Source organism: Tachypleus tridentatus, chromosome 2 (assembly GCF_004210375.1).
Source record: "Tachypleus tridentatus isolate NWPU-2018 chromosome 2, ASM421037v1, whole genome shotgun sequence".
In the NCBI taxonomy this organism is placed as follows: Eukaryota; Metazoa; Arthropoda; class Merostomata; order Xiphosura; family Limulidae; genus Tachypleus; species Tachypleus tridentatus.
This window is the reverse complement of record NC_134826.1, coordinates 146,789,865-146,802,834: the sequence shown is the minus strand read 5'-3', so window position 1 is coordinate 146,802,834 and position 12,970 is coordinate 146,789,865.

The following is a 12,970-nucleotide window of genomic DNA, read 5'->3' as shown; positions in this document are numbered from 1 at the left end:
GTTTTAAATATGTGTAAATAAAGTTCGGTTTAAAATATTACCAATTATCCCAAGCTTTGTTTGTTTGAAGTTAAGCACAAAGCTGTGTAGTGGATTATCTGTGCTTAGCCCTTCATGGTTATCGAAACCCGGTTCCTAGACTTGTAAGTCCGCAGATATACTGGCGAGGAGCGACATGGACAGGTGGATTAAGGCGTGCGACATATAATCTGAGGGTCGAGGGTTCGAATCCACATCACGCCAGACATGCTCGCCCTTTCAACCGTGGGGGCGTTATAATGTGGCGGTTAATCCCACTATTCCTTGGTAGAAGAGTAGCCCAAGAATTGGCGGTGGATGGTGATGACTAGCTGCCTTCCCTCTAATCTTACATTGCTAAATTAGGGACAGCTAGCGCAGATAGTCCTCGTGTAGCTTTGCGCGAAATTCAAAACAAGCCTTTGGTGGGGGGGGGGAAACCTCGTAACTAAGCAACATTGGCTGTTTTTTATCGTTACTACTTCTTATAATAAATTACCGTATATTAAAATTAATCACATTTACAGAACGTTGTGTTTTGATAAAAGCTTTGTCAGTTGAGGGGGAGAGAAATCAACATAAAGTTGCTTTTGATCTGCCTTTACGAAACCAAAATTTAATACTTTTAATGCATGACTTAATGATCTATCCAGTTTATCTAGTTTCTTAAAACGGACTGAAAAAAAAAACTGATTATTCAACGACCCACATGTTTCTCAAGCGAGCCACGATAACGAAAATAATCGATTTTTTAATTAAGAAATGTTAAAGTCCTCTCATTAAATGCTTGATATTCTTTTAAAGAAAAATAATTAATTTTTAATTTTTAATCTTTAACTAAAAATATATTTCAAAAATGCTTCACAAATACTTTGCTTTCTTTTAACAGTAGAATGACAGAAATGTTTACTTGCAACAAACAACAAAACTTTGGATGAACGAAACATGTCCTTAAATCGATTTCATACAGCGTTAATACATTTAGATTTTTATAAAGGCCCAGCATGGCTAGGTGGGTGAAGGCGTTTGACTCGTCACCTGAGGGTCGTGGGTTCGATCCCCGTCGCACCAAACATGCTCGCCCTTTCATCCGTGGGGGTGTTATAAAGTTACGGTCAATCCCACTATTCGTTGGTAAAAGAGTAGCCCAAGAGTTGGCGATGGGTGGGGATGACTAGCTGCCTTCCCCCTAGTCTTACACTGCTAAATTAGGGACGGCTAGCGCAGATAGCCCTTGTGTAGCTTTACGCAAAATTCAATACAAACAAACAAACAAATTTTATAAAAATGAATAACAAAAAAACTAGGCAGTTTAAACCGAGATAGTGAGAAAAAACAACAACCATCAATGTTATGATCACAATAAGTTGTTCCTATATCCAAGTGCTGTTGTTGCTCCTTCGAAACTGATCTATGTTAGCCGTCAACTAGTTAGCTACTTACCAGCACTGAACAGTAAACTCTAGAGCAGTATAATATGGTAATGGGGCATTTATCAGCATCCTTATAATACACTCAGAGTGTCTGGAGCGCGAGTTTGCGACGTGAACCAGAGGCTTTTAGATTCACACTTTGATATACCAGCTACAAGACTACGTCCGATTTCGAACATACAAGACCTTTTTACACCTTTCTAAGATGTTTTAACATATAGAGTTGATAATGGTAATGGTAGTGTACAGTTTTGTCATGTTGCTTTCATCTTTGGTCAGCGATAAAGTGTTCAAGATAAGACTGTGGTGTTGTAACGGTTTCCATTGGTGAGTGAGTTCTTTCTTAGTGTTCAAGATAAGACTGTGGTGTTGTAACGGTTTCCATTGGTGAGTGAGTTCTTTCTTAGTGTTCAAATATGACTGTGGTGTTGTAACGGTTTCCATTGGTGAGTTCTTTCTTTCTTAGTGTTCAAGACAAGACTGTGGTGTTGTAACGGTTTCCATTGGTGACTGAGTTCTTTCTTAGTGTTCAAGATAAGACTGTGGTGTTGTAACGGTTTCCATTGGTGAGTGAGTTCTTTCTTAGTGTTCAAGATAAGACTGTGGTGTTGTAACGGTTTCCATTGGTAAGTGAGTTCTTTTTTAGTGTTCAAGATAAGACTGTGGTGTTGTAACGGTTTCCATTGGTGAGTGAGTTCTTTCTTAGTGTTCAAGATAAGACTGTGGTGTTGTAACGGTTTCCATTGGTAAGTGAGTTCTTTCTTAGTGTTCAAGATAAGACTGTGGAGTTGTAACGGTTTCCATTGGTGAGTTCTTTCTTTCTCAGTGTTCAAGATAAGACTGTGGTGTTGTAACGGTTTCCATTGGTGAGTGAGTTCTTTCTTAGTGTTCAAGATAAGACTGTGGTGTTGTAACGGTTTCCATTGGTGAGTGAGTTCTTTCTTAGTGTTCAAGATAAGACTGTGGTGTTGTAACGGTTTCCATTGGTGAGTGAGTTTTTTCTTAGTGTTTAAGATAAGACTGTGGTGTTGTAACGGTTTCCATTGGTGAGTGAGTTCTTTCTTAGTGTTCAAGATAAGACTGTGGTGTTGTAACGGTTTCCATTGGTGAGTGAGTTCTTTCTTAGTGTTCAAGATAAGACTGTGGTGTTGTAACGGTTTCCATTGGTGAGTGAGTTCTTTCTTAGTGTTCAAATATGACTGTGGTGTTGTAACGGTTTCCATTGGTGAGTGAGTTTTTTCTTAGTGTTCAAGATAAGACTGTGGTGTTGTAACGGTTTCCATTGGTGAGTGAGTTCTTTCTTAGTGTTCAAGATAAGACTGTGGTGTTGTAACGGTTTCCATTGGTGAGTGAGTTCTTTCTTAGTGTTCAAGACAAGACTGGGGTGTTGTAACGGTTTCCATTGGTGACTGAGTTCTTTCTTAGTGTTCAAGATAAGACTGTGGTGTTGTAACGGTTTCCATTGGTGAGTGAGTTCTTTCTTAGTGTTCAAATATGACTGTGGTGTTGTAACGGTTTCCATTGGTGAGTTCTTTCTTTCTTAGTGTTCAAGACAAGACTGTGGTGTTGTAACGGTTTCCATTGGTGACTGAGTTCTTTCTTAGTGTTCAAGATAAGACTGTGGTGTTGTAACGGTTTCCATTGGTGAGTGAGTTCTTTCTTAGTGTTCAAGATAAGACTGTGGTGTTGTAACGGTTTCCATTGGTAAGTGAGTTCTTTTTAGTGTTCAAGATAAGACTGTGGTGTTGTAACGGTTTCCATTGGTGAGTGAGTTCTTTCTTAGTGTTCAAGATAAGACTGTGGTGTTGTAACGGTTTCCATTGGTAAGTGAGTTCTTTCTTAGTGTTCAAGATAAGACTGTGGAGTTGTAACGGTTTCCATTGGTGAGTTCTTTCTTTCTCAGTGTTCAAGGTAAGACTGTGGTGTTGTAACGGTTTCCATTGGTGAGTGAGTTCTTTCTTAGTGTTCAAGATAAGACTGTGGTGTTGTAACGGTTTCCATTGGTGAGTGAGTTCTTTCTTAGTGTTCAAGATAAGACTGTGGTGTTGTAACGGTTTCCATTGGTGAGTGAGTTTTTCTTAGTGTTTAAGATAAGACTGTGGTGTTGTAACGGTTTCCATTGGTGAGTGAGTTCTTTCTTAGTGTTCAAGATAAGACTGTGGTGTTGTAACGGTTTCCATTGGTGAGTGAGTTCTTTCTTAGTGTTCAAGATAAGACTGTGGTGTTGTAACGGTTTCCATTGGTGAGTGAGTTCTTTCTTAGTGTTCAAATATGACTGTGGTGTTGTAACGGTTTCCATTGGTGAGTGAGTTTTTTCTTAGTGTTCAAGATAAGACTGTGGTGTTGTAACGGTTTCCATTGGTGAGTGAGTTCTTTCTTAGTGTTCAAGATAAGACTGTGGTGTTGTAACGGTTTCCATTGGTGAGTGAGTTCTTTCTTAGTGTTCAAGACAAGACTGGGGTGTTGTAACGGTTTCCATTGGTGACTGAGTTCTTTCTTAGTGTTCAAGATAAGACTGTGGTGTTGTAACGGTTTCCATTGGTGAGTGAGTTCTTTCTTAGTGTTCAAGACAAGACTGTGGTGTTGTAACGGTTTCCATTGGTGAGTGAGTTCTTTTTTAGTGTTCAAGATAAAACTGTGGTGTTGTAACGGTTTCCATTGGTAAGTGAGTTCTTTTTTAGTGTTCAAGATAAGACTGTGTTGTTGTAACGGTTTCCATTGATAAGTGAGTTCTTTAGATTATTCGGTTAAAAATTCAATGTCTATTTCACTATGTTATAACAAACAACGTTTTATTTTATGAATTTCAAGTCTAGTAGTTTCAGTCTGTAAATCAAGGCCGAACTTTACAAGTAATCTAAACAGAAACCTAGAATTTACTGCAGTTAACTGATAAACTGATTAAATCATGCACTGATTACTGATTAAACATCTAAATGACTCACTCACTAACTATAAGCCTAACTGGCTCAAACTGTTTTAAAACTATTTACAAAATCCTGTACTTTAAACCGCGTTAAGTCAAATCTCTTTCTGGCTAAATAATAATATAAATGTATAAACTATTATAATAATAATTCCTTTTTATTTTTCTGTCCTGAAAACACGCGCCTAACTATGTAAATACGCGTGCGAAGGCACTTTATTTTAACGGATAACAGCAAGAGGTGAATGTAAATACACTTAAGTACAGTAAAACTTAGCCTTAGTTAAACTAAAGTGAAAAACGTAAACAAGTTACAGTCTTTATCGAACATAAGTCGTACTTAATAAAGGCTTAACTAATTTTAGGCCTAAGATTAGAGGACTTGGGCCTCTGCGATTGGAAGAATTTCTGTATTATTCTATATATCCTCTTTTAAAGAAGTTGCAATGAAGATAATAATTTGAAAAACAAACGTAGCCTACAATAGCCTACTTAATTTCATATAATACCACCAGGTGACACTACATTAACGATTTGACAATTTTTTATCCTTTTTGTTTGAACAGTTCAAGGAATCGAGAGATATTTTTGAGATATTTTCATAGGTGAGTTTCTCTTCAGTTCCTATTAACGGAATCTCTTTCCCGTAAATGAAATTCTTCTCACTTGGATGGTGTTTGTGGTATTGCTTGAAAGCAAGTCCACACCTCTAATTAAACATTGTCAACCATTGTAGTAACTTCGTCTGTTTATCTCGTAAATATTCTTATAATTCGTATACTTCTCTTTATCGCATATTTTTACCATAAAATATTCGTCATAAATTTCCACCTCTCATATAACAGGTTGTTTTTTACTTGTAAATGTCATAACTCTGAATACGATTATAGTCTAATGACCACGATACCACTCGGAGGCCCAGCGAAAAGTTGAGGGCTACTTACAACGTTAACAACTGAGTTTTGAAACCTGCAGTAAACACAGATATCCCATTATCTAGCCGTATATTCAATAACAAAAGAAACAATGACTATCTAATTAGCTGGAGAAATTTGATGACTTAAATATCACTTATATTTAACAACATACTAGAAGTAAAAAAGTATCTTGTTCTCCCAGTAAGGCCCCGGCATGGCCAGGTGGGTTAAGGCATTCAAGTCGTAATCCGAGGGTCGCGGGTTCGAATCCTCGTAACACCAAACATGCTCGCCCTTTCATCCGTGAGGGCGTTATAATATGACGGTCTATCCCACTATTCGTTGATAAAGAGTAGCTCAAGAGTTAGCGGTGGGTGGTGATGACTAGCTGCCTTCCCTCTAGTCTTACACTGCTAAATTAGGGACGACTAGCGCAGACAGCCCTCGAGTAGCTTTGCTCGAGTGTGTGTTTTCTTATAGCAAAGCCACATCGGGCTGTCTGTTGAGCCCACCGATGGGAATCGAACCCCAGATTTGTCTTTGCTCGAAATTCAAAAACAAACCCTCAATAGTGCAACGCGAACGTTTCTTTCTGCGGTAGAAATTGTTTTTCCTTTACGGCTATACAAGCAATGTACGAAATTATTGATTGTGTCAGGAAATAGAATTATTTTCTGCGTGAATAAAAGACGTTTCTATAAACACAGAATTACTTTTTTCAAACTGGTGTTCTCGCTTTGTTAACTTCGTATATTGGACGAGAACTGAAGGCGCGTGAATTAGTAGTTGTATATATATATTATTACGACAGTGAGTTATTTTTCAACGTTTAAAACTATCGTGTTCACAGGTTTATTACGTTTCATTTTGTTACTGGAATAAGAAACTATAACACTAATGATAAAGGTATAATAGTTTGAAACACTTAAAACATTGAAATTAAGTTCTGAAAGTCTAGAATATTATTCGAAAACTTTCTCAATATTACAAATATATATAATGTTGTTTTTTATTTAAACTTAAAAAGTAGGTTGAGAAAAGAATCAACACATTTCCGGTAGAGTCACTGGCCTTCAATATATTCACCGAGAGTTCTGTCAACGTTTTCACGAATCGGTTTCTAGCTTATGATTCTCTCTGAATAAAAAAAACTACGTTTCAATCTGTCCTGATACTAATTGACAATTTAAATGTTTTTTTATTATTCAATTTAAAGAATTTATTTTAGCAGGTCTATAATTTGTTTTAAACATAGTTATACAATCTGACGTTACATATAAATTTCTTTGTTTGTTTGTTTTTTTGAATTTCGCACAAAGCTACACGAGGGCTATCTGTGCTAGCTGTCCCTAATTTAGCAGTGTAAGACTAGAGGGAAGGCAGCTAGTCATCACCACCTACCGCCAACTCTTGGGCTACTCTTTTATCAACGAATAGCGGAATTGACCGTCACATTATAACGCCCTCACGGGTGAAAGGGCGGGCATGTTTGGTGCGACCGGGATTCGAACCCGCGACCCTCGGATTACGAGTCGAACGCCTTAACACGCTTGGCCGTGCCGGGCCCTCACCAGACGGAATGGAAAGAAAATGCAACGAGCGACTTACGAAGTCTGTAGATTTTATGGAACATTATGGGTGAAGTTAACCATCTAGAAACACCCGATATATTTACATTTGATTTTACTGTTACCTGGTAATTAACAAGAGGAAAGTAGGGGCACGAAAACATGAGTAGTTAAACAACTGTTATGGGCTTTCTGCTTTTATTCAAGAGGATTACTTAACTAATAAAGAAAGAGAATTGTTACTGTTGTTACAGAAGAACTGTGTAAGTAATGTGGAAGAAGAATTGTTACTGTTGTTACGGAAGAACTGTGTAAGTAATGTAGAAGAAGAATTGTTACTGTTGTTACAGAAGAACTGTGTAAGCAATGTTTTTGCTGCAGAAGTTAATAATAGTGTGACAGAATCGACTTTGTAACATTGTGGGAAAATCAAGTTTGTAATAGTGTGGCAGAAACATGTTAATAATAGTGTGACAGAATCAAGTTCGTAACAGTATGAGGTAAACTGGTTAGTAAGAGTTCGACAGAATCGTGTATTCATCTAACAAACGTTTAACACAGATAACAGTTTGACAGAATCGTGTATTCATCTATCAAACGTTTCACACAGATAACAGTTTGACAGAATCGTGTATTCATCTAACAAATATTTCACACAGATAACAGTTTGACAGAATCGTGTATTCATGTAACAAACGTTTCACACAGATAACAGTTTGACAGAATCGTGTATTCATGTAACAAACGTTTCACACAGATAACAGTTTGACAGAATCGTGTATTCATCTAACAAACGTTTCACACAGATAACAGTTTGACAGAATCGTGTATTCATCTAACAAACGTTTCACACAGATAACAGTTTGACAGAATCGTGTATTCGTCTAACAAACATTTCACACAGATAACAGTTTGACAGAATCGTGTATTCGTCTAACAAACGTTTCACACAGATGACAGTTTGACAGAATCGTGTATTCATCTAACAAACGTTTCACACAGATAACAGTTTGACAGAATCGTGTATTCGTCTGACAAACGTTTCACACAGAAAAACTGCCACACCTCTCTTTTACTTATCTCTTACTGCTCGCGAGAACTAGTTACATCAGTTAATAAAAATAAAGAGACCAGGGAGTTGTGGTATTCTGGTGTTATTTGATTGATAGCAGTAGTGGGAATTTCTTTTGACAAATGCATCCATGGTTTTCACGATAACGTACAAAGTTTTAATCTAACCAACCAATATGTACATTAGATAATATAATGTAACCGTTTTCCAATTACAATGACGAAATTTTAGCCGCCTGGGCAGATTTTCTGTTCTCGTGAAATAATAAACTATTAACCATATAAAAATATGAGAGGATAATAAACTAATAGTCATATAAAAATATGAGAGGGTAATAAACTAAGTGTCATATAAAAATATGAGAGGGTAATAAACTAATAACCATATAAAAATATGAGAGGGTAATAACCTAATAACCATATAAAAATATGAGAGGGTAATAAACTAATAGCCATATAAAAATATGAGAGGGTAGTAAACTAATAACCATATAAAAATATGTGAGGGTAATAAACTAATAACCATATAAAAATATGAGAGGGTAATAAACTAATAACCATATAAAAATATGATAGGGTAATAAACTTGCGGGAAATTATGTTAAGTGAGCACGTGTGAGCCAGTGGACTACGTTTTTTTGGTCCAGGACTGACCACAGGCCATAACTGAAAGCGCAAGCGCGGTTGTATCTATAGTCTTCAGCATGACGTTTCTCATAATATATCAAGGTTTGAAAAATATTTATTTAATAAATATTATAGAAGTTTGGTCTTTTATAACAAATATCACAGATAAACTAAAGAATACCACGAAGGTAACGGGTTTGAGTAATTGTATATATATATATTTTTTTTTGGTTTATTTCGGATATTTCTTTATAGCTACACAAGGAATATCTGCGCTAACTATTCCTTATTTTAAACTGATTAACATAGAGGCATGTCAACCACTTAACAACACTCTGGGGAATAGGGCGCTTGATTACCAATCTGCAGATTGTGGGATCGAAACCCGACGCCGAACATGTTCATTCTTTAAGCTATTAGGGCGTCATTAAGTGAGGTCAGCCACGCCTTCTTTGGCATTAAACAGCCAAATAGTTGGCAGTGGATGGTGGTGATGGTTAGATGTCGCTCGAATAGCTTTGAAAATAAACAATAATATTGGACTACTCAAACTCGTAAACTCGAAACACTCTCACCAAAATGGGAAGCCGTGATGGTTATCGAAATTATAGTCTGGTGCACTATCCACTATGCCTCAGCCGATCCGTTTTTTAAAACTTATTATTTTTGTAATTCAGGAAAGGAAATTTTGTTCTTTTTTTTTAACTTTGGTCCTCTTTGTTTCATTTTTAAGATTTTTATCACTGACAAAAAAAAAACTGCACATGTCTCTGACGTGTTGCTTATCTTAAAACTGTCCAAAGTTTTCAGGTAGAATAATTTTTGAGAGAAAGTCATAAGTATCCGAAATACAGTAGTTGTCGGCCATGTTAGGTAGCGAATAATGAAAAAAAAACCCACAAGAAAACGTAAATATACAAATAAAACAAAATACTATTTATAAAACCAATATTGCTGAGGTCATAATACATACGTATCATCTTTCGCTCAGGTACCGACTGCAACTGGCTGTTAGAGTAGCTCACAAATATGACAAAGACAAGAATACTCCACCTCCAAGTCAGACTAAAACACTTGTGCGGTATCCTACAATACAAGGTTACCGACGTCATATATACTAATTTCTCGTAGTTATGAAAGGTTAAATAAACAATTGTTGCAATTATAACATTTTCACCTTAGTTTATGGCAGATAAGCCAACTGAAACATAAACTCCAGTTATGACATTTTCACCTTAGTTTATGGCAGATAAGCCAACTGAAACATAAACTCCAGTTATGACATTTTCACCTTAGTTTATGGCAGACAAACCAACTGAAACATAAACTCCAATATTAATCTTTAATAATTCTTTCTTATGTATACATTTCTTATTCTTTACGTTTCAGGCGTGTATTTAGAACAACCAGTTTTATGAAAAGTCGTCTCCCGCTGGTGCAACTGTAACTTTACGGATTTACAACGCTAAAATTAGGAGCTCGATTCCCCTCCATGGACTCAGCAGATGTACCTGTATGAGACGTCTTATCACAATTATACACACCTATATATATCACATCATTAAAGAAATGATTCATTTTTATCCAACTTTCCTTTTATTTTCATCCCTTGCGTGATAAGGACCGGAATACAGTTTCTAACGTAGTAATTTTGTTATCACTAAAAGTTTTTCTTTTTTGTTGTTTTATGTGGTTGATGCAAACATAAAACCTAAAGTTTTCTAAGTACAACTCACCAGGACTTTACATAACAGTATATCCTGCTTTATTTTCTGAAAAAAACAACAGCAACTCGCAACAACGGATTTTACTGCGTTGTAGTTCAATGTTTCTTTCAACTTTGTAACTTAACAATGTGACACGACGTTTGTTCTCAGTATTGTAATAACCCAGCATGGCCAGATGGTTAAGGCACTCGACTCCTAATCTGAGGATCGCGGGTTCGAATCCCCTTCGCATTAAACATGCTCGTTCTTTGAGTCGTGAAGGCACTATAATGTGATGGTCCGCCCCACTATTCGTTGGTAAAAGAGTAGTCCAAGAGTTGGCAGTGGGTGGTGATGACTATCTGCCTTCCCTCTGGTCGTACACTGTTAAATTAGGGACGGGTAGCGCAGATAGCCCTCGTGTAGCTTTGCTCGAAATTCAAACAAACAGTACTGTAATTTATCTGCTTCATTCGTCATCTATAATGTAGAAGTGGCACCTCCTCTTAAATATGGCACTGGTGTGCATACAGGATTACACCCAAGTAACAGATCTCTGTGATATTTTTAAACCACTTTGGTTTGCTTTAAATCTGTTTGTTCCACCAACTCTTGCTTTTTGTATTAAAACTGGTTGGGAAATCATTAACCTTGAACCGAAAGTGGCCCTATTTTAACACCGTATCGTCATAGCAACGGTGCATTCGTTAAAGGCTGCACGAGCAGGACCTTTAAGAAAATTGATGATATGCGCAAATTTGTAATAATCGTACTATAGTAAATCAGCGCGAAAACTGGATATCCTCATAATAATATTAAACCACGAGGTTGCGCCTTTCCAAGATGAGTTAACTGTTGGTACCCGTTACAGACAGAGAGTATCTGTTTGGATAGCCTGTTCTGTTACATAGGTGAGAAGAACAAGGTCGTAGTTCTTAACGATACGTTGTCTTCAGAGGCTTACTTACATATACCCTATTTCTCTCTCTGTGTCTGTTTCTCTCCATATATGTGCAGCCCATGTTTCGCGTCTCTCTTATAACTGGTAAAAGTAACTTCACATTTTTTTTTTATGACTGGTAAAAGGTACTTCGCGCCTTTTTTATAACTTTGAAAAATTATTCCGCGTCTTTCTTATAATTCTAAATCAGTTCAGGTGCAAAAGATTAGTCACAAATATAGTGTAACGGTCTCTGTCTGTATGTAATCAAAGTTGTTTAACTTGACTTCTGAGTAAATGTATCTATTCAAGCCACAACTCACATAGTGATACAAGAAACCAGTCATGAAGACCAAGGAGCTTTTCTAAGCCAGGGATAAAGTGGTAGAGAAGCACAGATCAGAAGAGGTTACAAGAAAAAAGTCACACATTATCTCTTTATGTCAGTAAAGTCCATCATTAAGAAATGTACTTCATACCACCCAGTCACTATCCAGATCAGTCCACTCTTCCAAAGTAAGCAGGAAACTGGTTAGGGATCACTGGTCTGTATGGGTGAGTGGCACAATGTTCACATACTGACAATATCCCTGTCTGTATGGGTGAGTGGCACAATGTTCACATACTGACAATATCCCTGTCTGTATGGGTGAGTGGCACAATGTTCACATATTGACAATATCCCTGTCTGTATGGGTGAGTGGCACAATGTTCACATACTGACAATATCCCAGTCTGTATGGGTGAGTGGCACAATGTTCACATACTGACAATATCCCTGTCTGTATGGGTGAGTGGCACAATGTTCACATGCTGACAATATTCCAGTCTGTATGGGTGAGTGGCACAATGTTCACATATTGACAATATCCCTGTCTGTATGGGTGAGTGGCACAATGTTCACATACTGACAATATCCCTGTCTGTATGGGTGAGTGGCAAGAAATAAACATGTAACTTGTACTGGAGACGTGTAGCAGAATATTTTGTGGTGAGACAAAATAGAGTTGTTGTTGTTGTTGTCTTTTTTCTAAATTTTAAAGTCTTATGTGTGGCAGAAGTTTACCACAGTAGACCATCTAGTCATCACCATCCCAGCTATCAATCATGGTGACAGCAGCACCATGTTATGGTGATACTTCTTGTCATCAGGAACTGGATAGCTTATTAGGATTGAGGCGAAGATGGATGGTGCATAGTACAGGCGAACCCTTGAGGAAAACGTGCTTGAGTTAACCAAGGATCTAAAACTGGGTCGAATATTCACATTTCAATGGAACAATGAGCTGAAGCACAAAACCAAAACCACACTGGAGGGGTTTCAAAAGAGGAAAGTGGATATCCTAGAGTGGTCTAGTCAAGGTCCTAACAGTTTATTACATCATACCTTCAGTTGAGTTAGTTGTTAATAGTCAAGTTTATTACATTATAACTTTAGTTGGGTTAGTTGTCAATGGTCAAGTTTATTACATCATAACTTTAGTTGGGTTAGTTGTCAATGGTCAAGTTTATTACATTATAACTTTAGTTGGGTTAATTGTCAATGGCCAAGTTTATTACAACATACCTATAGTTGGGTTAGTTGTCAATGGTCAAGTTTATTACATCATAACTTTAGTTGGGTTAGTTGTCAGTGGTCAAATTTATTACAACATACCTATAGTTGGGTTAGTTGTCAATGGTCAAGTTTATTACATCATAACTTTAGTTGGGTTAGTTGTCAGTGGTCAAGTTTATTACATCACTAACTTTAGTTGGGTTAGT